Source organism: Lactuca serriola, chromosome 9 (assembly GCF_051521515.1).
Source record: "Lactuca serriola cultivar US96UC23 chromosome 9, Lser_US96UC23_V15, whole genome shotgun sequence".
Lineage (NCBI taxonomy): Eukaryota > Viridiplantae > Streptophyta > Magnoliopsida > Asterales > Asteraceae > Lactuca > Lactuca serriola.
In genome coordinates this window covers 25,957,023-25,970,287 of record NC_136416.1, presented here as the reverse complement: position 1 = coordinate 25,970,287, position 13,265 = coordinate 25,957,023, and positions in this window count along the sequence as shown.

Genomic DNA, 13,265 nt, shown 5'->3' with positions numbered 1-13,265 from the left:
TAGATCTAAAGATGATTCTATTTATTTGCAAAGAGACAATCTTAAACTTCTTAAACAGCAAAATGTGTTTTGTTTAATTGCTAAAAGACTCTATTTTAACATCACTCAGTTGCATCTTGATTGTGAAATAGGGAAGAAGATACATCGTATGATTTTACCCTTCCTTGAATTAGAGGAGGATGAAATCGATGCTGAAGCCTACAACTGTGAAAGTGTTGCATCTTCTGATGAAGTGTCTCTAGCATATAAAATAGGTCTGGACAAAATTGAATCCTACATAAAGTCTAAGGACCACAAGGACATGCTCAAAAATCTGTTAGACGAAAATGATAGATTGAAATTGAGAGTCGAAGCTATACAGAAATTTGACTCTTTGAATGCCAATTTAAGTTTAGAAAATAAAACTGATGTTGAAAATACATCTGAACTTGATGAGGATAATGATATGAGTGAAATCTTTGTAGATGATCTGGTGGACTGTTCTGAATTGGCCAAAAACAAACCTAAGTCAAACAATAACCTAATTTCTGAAAACTCCGTTGACTTTGCTCGTTCGTTGATATGTGTATTTCTATATATATTTTTATGCACTTTATCTTAATATTTTGGCCTTATTTATTCTATTTTAGAACTAAAAAGTACTCATAATGCTTTGAATTATGTTTTGCAGCTATTCGTTGTCGATAAAGCACAAAAGAAAAGACTGAAGCGGAAACCGGACTTAGGAGCTTAAAGAAATTAAAAATGCTGAATGAGTGATTACGCCCCGCGTCCAGAGCAATTACTCCCCGCGTAATGACCAAGGCGAGTTACGCCCCGCGTAACTAAAGAGTACGCGCCGCGTACTGGTTGGCCTCGGATAACTTCAATCGTGTAGAGATCCTTAGTACGCCCCGCGTAATCCGACTTATGCCCAGCGTACGTAAGTCGGCTACAAAGGCTATAAAACTCGATTTTCAGCTAACCAGGAGGGGGGATTCGACTTCCAACTTAGTTTTGTTGATATTAAACTTCTATTACGCCGTTTTGAGGGTCTAGAAGGCGGCCGGAAGGCCGTTAAGCTAACGGAAGCAGAGATCGGAAGGATAAGAGAGCGGATACATGTCGGTAATCATATGGATTGCTAACGTGACCATGTTTAGCATTCCATTGTGGTACTTTTCTGTATTTAGTTTCTGATTTGGGTGTAAAAACCTTTTACTTTGTGTTTATGATTGAATGAAGCTTTGATTATTAGACCAATTGCTATATTGAGTCGTTTATTTGTGTTTAATTTATCTTGTCAAGCTTGTTAAAAGATCCTTACGTATTAATGATGATTGTTTTCTGTTAATTGTTAAGTGAATTGAGTTGCATGAACATCTGCTTGATTGCTTATCTCTTATGATTTTGGATGACCATCGAGATTATAAGACTAGGAATAACGAATGTGAAACTAGGATTAACTTGAGAATAAGTAAGTTAATGTGTGAGCCTTGTTTGATGACCATCAACAAGAGGTTAAATTGAATTAGTAATTCCATTGACTATATTTACAAGTCTTGCTTGATACGAACTGAACACTAGGAAGCATGTTAGTTTAATCAACTGATCACTGTTTAAATTGACTTGTTTGCTAAAGGATTAGTTATAGTGAATGCGAATTTAATCATTTTAGGAATCGGTGAACATGAATGAATGAATTTGTGTATGCAATTGTCTATGTTTTTAAGGTGTAATTTATCTAAACCAAAGTACCTGAAGAGATGTGCTTTCCTGTTAGTTTATCGAAAGTAGTTAATTAATTGTTAGTTTGATATTTATTTCTTTATTATTTTCGTGTGACCTGTAACCTATAATCAAATATATTAAATTAATCCACCGTTCCCTGTGATCGACACCCGACTTACCTAAGCTATACTATAATCTAACTAGGTACACTGCGTATAAGTGCATAGATAGTCTAAGTTTGTTGGGTTATAAATATTAAAATTAGTGGGTACTTTCATGCACATCAAGTTTTTGGCGCCGTTGCCGGGGAACGGCTTGTCATTAATTTAGTTTATTTGATTATTCGTTATTAGTTTTTAGTTAGTTTTTATTTTTAGTTTGATTTTCGATGATATCATTTCACTTGTCGGGAAGGTTCTTGTTTTTATTTGCAGGAATTTGGGATTGTACACATTGCTTGACTTTACTTTTTGTATGGGTTTCGAGAATGAAAGCGATTAGGGAATTCTTGACCTGTTTAGCCTACTACTTTGTTGATTTGTCCAACTCAATCCATGAGACGTAGTATAGCAAGGCGTATTGTGATAGTTAAGTGGAAGACCGAGCTCTTGCTATTCTTGACTAGTTAGGTCACTTCTTGTTCCGCTTTTAGTTAAAGGTGCAAGGAAAACAAAGGAAATATTCTAACGGGTCCCGAAAGTGGGTGTTTTTGCAAACCAATTCTTGCATGCAAAGGTTTTTGATCAACCATTGTTGTTTGATCTTGACAAAGATAAGTGATTATGACATCTCAATTCTTTTTTATCACTCATCATGAAGTCATCATTAGCTAAAGAAAAAATAAATAAATAATTAAGTTATAAGTCTCTTAATTAAATAATTAAAAGAAAAAAAAGAAGTTAAATTAAAGAAAAAAAGGGGGAATTTTCATTTAAACTTACGCCCCGGGTGAGTTTATTTATGTCATGTGTAATTTAGCCGAATCGCGTATGGATTTTCATAGGGATGGGGTTACGCCCCGCGTAACTTCGCGTTACGCCCAGCGTAATACGACGACCAGGTATACCTCTTGACCTTTTGACTGCTTTGTTATTTTTTCACAACTTCTACTCTCGCACACGAACTGTGACGGCAACTCTCTCCAACATTTTCGATTCTTCTTCATTTCTTGTCAAATTCGATACTCAAGTAAGTTTTTCGGGTACTCAATATATTGGATTTGGGTTTAAATCGACGAAATTGGCTGCAAAATGCATTTGCTCGAAATCTAGGGTTTATAGGGTTCTCGAATTAGGAGCCGATTTCACAAATTTGTGTTTGATTATGGCTTAAATAGACGGATTCGAAGTAATGGACTAAATCCTAGGACCTAATCTGGTCTTAATACCGACCCACACCCATCGATTGAAGCTTGGGGACGTACGCCAAGCTTATGTCCTGAAAACTCCGATTAACTGCCCCTATGAAGTTCCTTGTTAATTGTTTGCAAATCTTGAATGGATAAGGAACGAACAAGAGAGTGGTTTATTATTTGGGTAGTTCCGTTTTTTTCCCTGCCTTTGGACCACGCAAGCTCAAAATTTTGATATGCCATGTGTTTGCCCTGCCGAGTTTATTGTCTTCAGTTGGGTTATGACTTTAGCACAAGCAAAGGGACTGGGACTAGAACACAGATTCGTGCACCTGGACGTACGCCCAGCGTACGCTGGATGTACGCCCAACGTACTGCCCCTATCCAGCTCCATTTTTTGGTTTAAAAATCTATTAATGCTGTTATATTTTGTTTGGTTTTGTGTTTGTGTTGATATGTGCAGATTATGGCTCGAAGGACGCAAAGGACCAACCCACCCGAGGATGTGACCGATCATCGTTTTTTACAATTTCCGCAAACGTTGAACGATGCTACCCGGGCACGTTATGTCACCAACTTCAGTTTGCTTTTCACCAAAGAGATTGATATAGCGCCATCATTCGATTGGGAATTGGCTACCAGGACTGGACTAGCTGCATTGATCCAGGAATTTTTGCAATACACACACTCGGACGCGAGTGGTGTGGATTTGTTCGTGTGTCAGGGATGGGCACGTTTGTTCAGGATCCAGGAGCCTGTTTATCGGGAGTTTTTGCTGGAGTTCTATGCTACAGTTTCCTATGATCCTAGGAAGGCACTCGATGACAGGACAACCTTTGCTTTTAGACTGGGGGAGTGAGCCGGGAATGCAGCGTGATAGAGCTTGCGACTCGGGTGGGTATTTACACAGCCGATGAGACGAGGAGTGTCCACTTCCCGACATTCCTTGCTGATTGTCTCACGGACCGGCCAGAAGACTATAACGAGAACACTTTTTGGGCCGAGATTACGGGAGGAGCTTATTCACCATCTACCGCACGAGGGGGGATGATTCGATCTACTACATACCGAATGTTGCACCGGTTGATTTCTATGTCTCTCACGCATCACAAGAACAGTGAGAGAGTGCCTTCGACAGACTTGTATTTCCTATGGGCACTAGTTACTCCAGGGAGGCACCTGAACCTTCCAGTTGCTTTAGCAGCATATTTGGGACGGAGGGCCAGGGGACTTCGGGGGGATAGCCCGATTTGCGGAGGGCATTTTATCACGCAGTTAACTCGATCATATCAGTTGCTGACGCGTGAGATCACGAGATCGATGGTGTTTCACGACATGAGGCCGATGAGTCTTCAGCTGTTAGAGTCGATGCGTGTATTAGAGCGGGGTGGAGATGGTGTCTTGAGGGTTCGGGCAGATGATGTGGCAGATGAGGAGGGTGCTGCCGAGCCACAGCCGAGACGGGTCCAACGGCGTAGACCTGCTCCTCGGGGAGCGCAGCAGGGACCTGAGCCGGAGATTGATATGCGCTACCTGGCTCAGGGTATTGACCGTCTTGACATGCAGGTCCAGAACCTTAGCGAGTATGTTGCACATGTGGACAGGCAACAGCAGTGGTATGGGGATGCGTTGAACGCATTCTTTGCCCACCAGGGGTTTCAGTACTCGGTTCCCTACCCACCACCATTCTAGTCACGATATGATGGGGCCGGTACTTCTGGGACACAACCACATGATGATGGAGATGACGAGTGATCCTTTTTATTTTGTTTATTTTTGTTTTGTGTTATTTTTAGTTTAGTTTAGTTTTTTTTAGTATTTGGTATCTAATTAAACTTTGATTTAGTTTGTTTTATTTTTGTTTTCCATGTTGATGCTCTTTGCTTGTTTAGATTTCTGCAGAATTTTCGCCCTTAGGAAGCTGGCAGTAAGTTCAGCAGCTAGGTCCGACTGTTGCTAGAGAGAGCAGTGTGAGAGTTGAAGATTATAGTCGAGACCCACAATTTGTCATAAGTGTGGGGTGCATAGTTATTTCGTGAGCAATCGTTTGGAAGATTTGCATTTTTACGATGTTTTGACTCTTATGATATGGATGAGCAGTTCCCACACCATAGAGTTTTATTTCGACGCAAGGAAGAAGTATCGTCCCGGCTGCCACGACATGGTTGACACTTTCCTATGTTATGGGGGATTTTTCATCGCGAGAAGAGGGTGTCATTCTTGACGAGACGACGTGGTCGACACTTTCCTACGTCATGGTTATTATACATTGCACCACATTTTTGAAGATGGCGGTCTTGATTTTATTTTTCGGCAAATTCAGAAGCAGCAGTTCCAGTTTTCAGTCTTTCAGCGATATTTGGAGTAACTTGTAGCAGCCCCATTCGATCTCGCCACAACTACCCAGGGGAGTCTGTTCCTTTTTTCTCCTTTTTATGTTCTTAATTTGTTTTGGCATACAATGAGGGCATTGTATGAAATAAGTGTGGGGTAGGGGGTCGGTAAAAGTAAATTTAAATTAAAAGAATAAATGAAATTACTAGAATTTGGAAAATTTAAAAATTTAAAAACTTGAAATAATAGTTTAAAAATTTGGTGATAATTTAAATTTTTGCTAATATTGTATGAGATAATCCGATGAGAACTCAAATATTTAGTTGAGCCAATACACGTTATAGTGCATTTGTGGCCTCCCTTATTTTAGTGAAATCATGGAACAAAAACATAACCCCGCTTGGTTTGAGGGATACAATGTGTTTAGCAGCCTAAACCTGAAATGTATCCAGGAAAATTGTTATCGTTAGCCAATAAAGGTTGAGGTTGAGCGCATCTGCTTAAGCATGTAGGTTTTGAGTGAAAAAAGTGAGGTACATGTAAAAAAAAGAGAGAGAATTACGAGTAAAGTGTGAAGAATTTTGGAGCAAATAAAGTGAAGATCAAAAGATTAAAATTCCAAGAAATTCAAAAGTTGAAGATACCAGAAATCAAATCAAATAAAGGTAGTGAATTCAAAGTAATCAAAGATCAAATTATCAAGAAAGTGAAGAATTCCAAAAGAGCTCCATAGTGGTATCATAAATTGTAATTCGAGATTATGTATGCTTAGGTTGCTCAACTAAAATACCTTGAGGTTAGGAGGTTTTCTGCGGATGGATTCGGAGGGTTGCATAAAATGAGCATTGTTCGGAAAAAGTGGGCGAGTGTTTATGAAGATTGTGAGTATTTAAAATATGGGGGGGGGGGTACTTTAGGAAAATTTTAGACACAAATGTATGCGTTGAGGTCTTGGCATAATGGCTGAGTTTTAAATGGATTGTTTAGTGCAATATTGGTAAAATAAAAATAAATTTGCTTGGGGGCAAGCAAAGGCTAAGTGTGGGGTATTTTGATATGTGTATTTCTATATATATTTTTATGCACTTTATCTTAATATTTTGGCCTTATTTATTCTATTTTAGAACTAAAAAGTACTCATAATGCTTTGATTTATGTTTTGCAGCTATTCGTTGTCGATAAAGCACAAAAGAAAAGACTGAAGCGGAAACCGGACTTAGGAGCTTAAAGAAATTAAAAATGTTGAATGAGTGATTATGCCCCGCGTCCAGAGCAATTACGCCCCGCGTAATGACCAAGGCGAGTTACGCCCCGCGTAACTAAAGAGTACGTGTCGCGTACTGGTTGGCCTCGGATAACTTCTATCGCGTAGTGATCCTTAGTACGCCCCGCGTAATCCGACTTACGCCCAGCGTACGTAAGTCGGCTACAAAGGCTATAAAAGTCAATTTTCAGCTAACCAGGAGGGGGGATTCGACTTCCAACTTAGTTTTGTCGATATTAAACTTCTATTACGCCGTTTTGAGGGTCTAGAAGGCGGCCGGAAGGCCGTTAAGCTAACGGAAGCAGAGATCGGAAGGATAAGAGAGCAGATACATGTCGGTAATCATATGGATTGCTAACGTGACCATGTTTAGCATTCCATTGTGGTACTTTTCTGTATTTAGTTTCTGATTTGGGTGTAAAAACCTTTTACTTTGTGTTTATGATTGAATGAAGCTTTGATTATTAGACCAATTGCTATATTGAATCGTTTATTTGTGTTTAATTTATCTTGTCAAGCTTGTTAAAAGATCCTTACGTATTAATGATGATTGTTTTCTGTTAATTGTTAAGTGAATTGAGTTGCATGAACATCTGCTTGATTGCTTATCTCTTATGATTTTGGATGACCATCGAGATTATAAGACTAGGAATAACGAATGTGAAACTAGGATTAACTTGAGAATAAGTAAGTTAATGTGTGAGCCTTGTTTGATGACCATCAACAAGAGGTTAAATTGAATTAGTAATTCCATTGACTATATTTACAAGTCTTGCTTGATACGAACTGAACACTAGGAAGCATGTTAGTTTAATCAACTGATCACTGTTTAAATTGACTTGTTTGCTAAAGGATTAGTTATAGTGAATGCGAATTTAATCATTTTAGGAATCGGTGAACATGAATGAATGAATTTGTGTATGCAATTGTCTATGTTTTTAAGGTGTAATTTATCTAAACCAAAGTACCTGAAGAGATGTGCTTTCCTGTTAGTTTATCGAAAGTAGTTAATTAATTGTTAGTTTGATATTTATTTCTTTATTATTTTCGTGTGACCTGTAACCTATAATCAAATATATTAAATTAATCCACCGTTCCCTGTGATCGACACCCGACTTACCTAAGCTATACTATAATCTGACTAGGTACACTGCCTATAAGTGCATAGATAGTCTAAGTTTGTTAGGTTATAAATATTAAAATTAGTGGGTACTTTCATGCACATTATTCGTCTACCGACAAAACCAAAGTTCTCAAAGCTAAAGTTGTTGTATACCAAAAGGTTCAAACTACCCCAAACCAAGTCTACACAGTACCAGGAGTCACTCCACAACAAACTGCAGAGTTAACAGCTATGGTAGACGAAGACAACGCTGGAGGATGTGACGAATTCTTCTGGTCGGCCCCAATAGATAATGCAGATGAGACGAAGGGTCTTTCTCAGAAAACTTCATGGAGAGTAAAAGGTAGATACATACCTGAACCATTGAATGAGCCTACAAAGTATAATGTGCCGAGCACAAGTGGAACTAAAACCCCTTTGGACGAACCGATGCAAACCACTAGTGATACTTCTTCGGCAAAAAGTGAATGTTGTGCCCATGCTTCGAAACGAAAGGCCAACATTCACAAAAATCCAAAACAGGTGGCTGATCGAAAGCATCAAAGAAATCTGAGATATAAGAAGAATCTCTTAGAGAGGAAACATTTTTGGAATTCTCAAAATCCTAATTTTGTAAGGATAGAAAGGAAGCACAAATCTCAAGAAGACTCAAGGAATCGAAAGGGAAGTTTTGGTCCCTCGTCAGGAATAAATCAGAAGAGTAGTTTCGGTCTTCATCACAACACCAACCGAAAGGGTGGTTTCGGTCCATCAACTGAAAACAACCGAAAGGATGGTTTCGGTCCTTCGACCAATAGGAACCAAAAGGATGGTTTCGGTCCTTCGACCAATAGGAGCCGAAAGGGTAGTTTCAGTCCATCGATTGAAAACAACCGAAAGGAGAGTTTCGGTCCTTCACCCATTGACAACCGAAAGAACGGTTTCAGGTCCAATAACCGAAAGGAGAGTTTCGGTCCTTCATCCCATGGCAACCGAAATAGAGGTTTCGGTCCACATCCATACAAGTCTAATCAGAAAAATCGGGATTCTTCTCATCCGAATTCTTGTTCCCCAATTTCTTCCAAGGGAAAAGAAAAACTTTACCCTGAAGACAACATCAAAAACTCCAGTCCTATTAAATCAACAAAAATTAAAGTTTTCACCATTAAAAGAAAAGATAAAACAACTTTAATTAAACGCACATACATGGTTGATATTTCGCTTATAATTCCCTTCCCTGTAAAAGGCTCACAAGGACCCAAGAAACTTTGGGTTCCTAAATCTGCTTAATTTTTTTGCAGGTTATAAGTGACGAGCAATTTGATGAAGAATGGTACATCGATAGTGGTTGCTTGCGTCACATGACAGGAAGGAAGGAGGAACTGAGAGAATTTCGCTCTCTCAAAGATGGTGGCATTGTAAAGTACGACAACTCTTTTGGAACCATAAAAGGCTATGGAATGATCACCAATGGTGAGTTCTATATAAGGAAGGTAGCTTATGTTGAAGGACTCCAACACAATCTCATCAGCGTATCACAGCTGGTGGTTGGTACTGGATTAAAAGTATCATTCGACGATGAAGGCTCAGAAATTGTCGAGAAGAGATCAAACAACATTCTGTTGAAATCAAAGCGAAAAGGGGAAATGTATCCTTTGAACCTCAATCCAATTAGAGGTAAACCAGCTGTATGCTTGCTGACAAAGGCTCACTCTGACGAAAGCTGGTTATGGCATAGAAGACTATCTCATCTGAACTTCAAGGATATCAACAAGTTGGGTGATCACGTTCGATGTCTTCTAGTTCTAAAATTTGATAAAGAACATCTCTGTGCAGCGTGTGAAATGGGAAAGCAAAGTCAGCAGAGTCATCCTTCTATTATCAATACTAAGGTAATAGAACCATTGGAGTTATTGCATATCGATCTATGTGGTCCATCGTCCATCGAAAGCATTGGAGGAAACAAATACATTCTGGTTATTGTGGACGATTTCTCAAGATTTACATGGACTTTATTTCTCAAGCAAAAGTTTGAAGCCACTCCAAAGCTCAAGATCTTTATTAAACAAATAGAAACGCAACTAAGAAAAGTAGTTCGTAACATAAGGAGCGAAAATGGCTTCGAATTCAAGAACAAAGACTTTGGAGATTTTCTTGCTGAAAAGGGAACTACTCACAGTTTCTCAGCCCCTTATACTCTACAGCAAAATGGCATTGTTGAAAAAAGAAACCGATCGCTGTGTGAAGCTGCTCGAACTATGCTATGCTTCGTGTCCTTACCTTTGTATTTCTGGGCGGATGCAATTGCGGTTGCCTGTTACACTCAAAATAGATCATACTTGAATAAGCTGTTCTCAATTACCCCTTACGAGATACTGAACAATCGAAAACCAAACATGAAATTCTTTCATGTGTTCGGTTCAAGGTGTTTCATCTTCAACTCCAAAGTGAATTGACACAAGTTCGATGTTAGGGCGGGTGAAGGAATTTTCTTAGGCTACTCCCTGACCTCCAAGGCGTATAGAGTTCTCAATCAACGCTCAAAGAAAATTAAAGAAACATACTATGTCACTTTTGATGATAGTTATGTTAAGAAAATGAAATTAACAGAAGATGCATCGCAAGACATATTTCCAAAGAATGGTCAGGTTACTGTTGCTATCTCGAATCTTTTCGACCAATTCATGCTCCTGTTTGATGAGCCTCAAAAGGCGATTGACTCTGAATCAACTGCAAAAGACAACAAAGTTGATAATCTGAAACAAGTTATAGACGATGCTGCTAAGAAGATGGTTGATGATCAATCCAAAGAAACCGAAGGTGCAGACACAAGCGAACCTTCTGGTGACCGTCATAATGTCCAGGGGGAGGGTTCTTCTACTCATCACGATCAAGGATCTTCATTCCAGGGGGAGAACTCATCGCCAAATACATCAAGCTCTACTGAAATTCTGGCCAATGAAGGGGGTACAAATGCGGGTCCTAAACAGGAATCATTCGTCGAGGGGGAGAACACCAATATTGGTGATAACGACATTCTGTCTGAGCAAGAGGAAGAAATCGATGCTGAATTGGATCCTGTCTATGATCCAAACTTTCCTCCCCTTATCAAATGGACCAAATATCACCCTCAAAATCAAATTATTGGGGAATCCTCATAAAAAGTGTTAACTTGTTCTCAAATCAAAGCGAAACAGGCTACACTCTTTTCAAAAGTCGAGTTTTGCATGTTCAATTCATTCGTTTCCAAGGTTGAACCAAAAACCGTTAACTCAGCTCTTGATCATTCAGACTGGGTTCAAGCCATGCAGGATGAGTTAAACAAGTTTGAACGAAACAAGGTATGGCGCCTTATTCCAACTCCAAAGGATGCTTCGGTTGTCGGTCTCAAATGGGTATTCAGAAACAAGATGGACAAAGAGGGGAATGTCATTCGTAACAAAGCGACGCTGGTCGTCAAAGGATATTGTCAGGAAGAGGGAATTGATTATGAAGAAACCTTCACTCAGGTAGCAAGATTAGAATCTGTTCGTATCTTTCTTGCGTACGCCGCTAACAAGAACTTTGAAGTCTATCAAATGGACGTCAAATGTGCTTTCGTTAACGGTGAACTTGAAGAAATCGTATATGTTGAGCAACCGCCAGGTTTCGTGAACGAGAAGTATCCCGATCATTGTTATATCCTTGACAAAGCTGTGTATGGCCTCAAACAAGCTCCTAGGGCATGGTATGAAACTCTCACTCGTTTCTTAAAAATGTCTAAATTCAAACAAGGTTCGGTTGACCCAACCTTCTTTCGTAAGCGAGAAGGTAACCACCTTGTTGAGAGAAAAACTTGGAGACACACTTGAACAAACGTTAGAACAAGTAAGTTGCGGAATAGTTAATCTCTAAGGATCTAAAAGCTCAACAATAATAAAGTTAGATAGTTAGATAGTTAGATAGTTAGTTGTGGAAAGTAAAGAAAGATAAATGACAAAAGTTATATCAAGAATACACTTAAAGTGATTCATAACAAGGAATGCAGTCACTCCAAGTTAGTAAGCAAGATCAAGTTTAGTGATTAAGTCTAGAAGACTTGCTCCGAAGGGAGGTTATGTTTCAGTAGTAGTTTGAGTGTGAAGAGTGATAAGATTGATAACAGATGAAGATAAGAAAGATGATTGAATGAGAAATCTTGTGTATTGAGAAGTTAAGAGTTTTCACACTCACATATATCACTAGTACATAATACATAAGAAAGAATCTCTATTTATAGAGTTTAGAAAAGAACAACTCTATGAGCAGCCGTGTAAGGCATGCTGGACAATAGAGTGAATTACATAGTAAAAGAAATAACTAAGACTGCGGATAGGAAATACTTGAATACTCCGGATGCTGATATGGTTACTGATGAAGAATGGTTGCGGTCACAGTTGTAGAGATTGACTCCGGGTGCTGTATTTGGCTGTAAGTACTGAACTGTTGCGGTAGTTAAGTTCAAGAGGGTCACTTTTATGTTTCAACACACCTTATGATAGTACAAATTTATGTTGATGACATCATCTTTGGCTCCACGAATCCTAGCTTAACAGCTGAATTCAGAAAGTTGATGGAAACTAAATTTGAGATGAGCTCAATGGGTCCAATTAACTTTTTTCTTGGATTAAACATTAGACAGGGACCCAAAGGCATTTTTATCAATCAGGAAGCATATACCAAGACTTTGCTAACCAAGTTTGGAATGATGGGAGACTCTAAAGTAAAAGTGCTTATGGCTTTTGGAACTAAACTCACACCTTCATTGGAGAAACCAGCTGCTGATATAACACTTTATCGACAGATGATTGGGTCTCTAATGTATCTTACAGCCAGTACAATTGATATCATGTTCTCTGTCTGCTACTGTGCGCGATTTCAAGCCAACCCCCGAGAACCTCATCTTTAAGCCGTGAAGAATATCTTTCGCTATCTGAAGCGAACCTCCTCTCTCGGTCTGTGGTATCCAGCAAACTCAGGATTCTTTGTTCAAGCATTTTCAGATGTTGATTTAGGTGGATGTGGATTAGATCGTAAAAGCACCACGGGAGGATGTCAACTTCTAGATGGTAAATTAGTCAGTTGGCAATCGAAGAAACAAACCTGTGTTTCGCTATCCACTGCAGAAGTCGAATATATCGCTGCAGCATCTTGTACATCTCAAGTCGCGTGGATATAAAATCAACTCAGGGATTATGGGCTAAACATGAAGAAAATCCCACTGTATTGTGACTCTGAAAGCGCAATTAGGATTTGTCACAACCCCGTGCAACACTCAAAGACTAAGCATATCGCACTGAGGTATCATTTCATCAAGGATCATGTCGAAGATGGTAATGTAGAAATTCACTTCGTCAGAACGACTGATCAATTGGCAGACATATTCACGAAGTCCTTACCTGAATCAAGCTTCAATAAGATTCTACAAGGCCTAGGAATTATGCAAGTCGAATCTTTACCGAAATCGCCTTCGCTTTAAGCGAAAT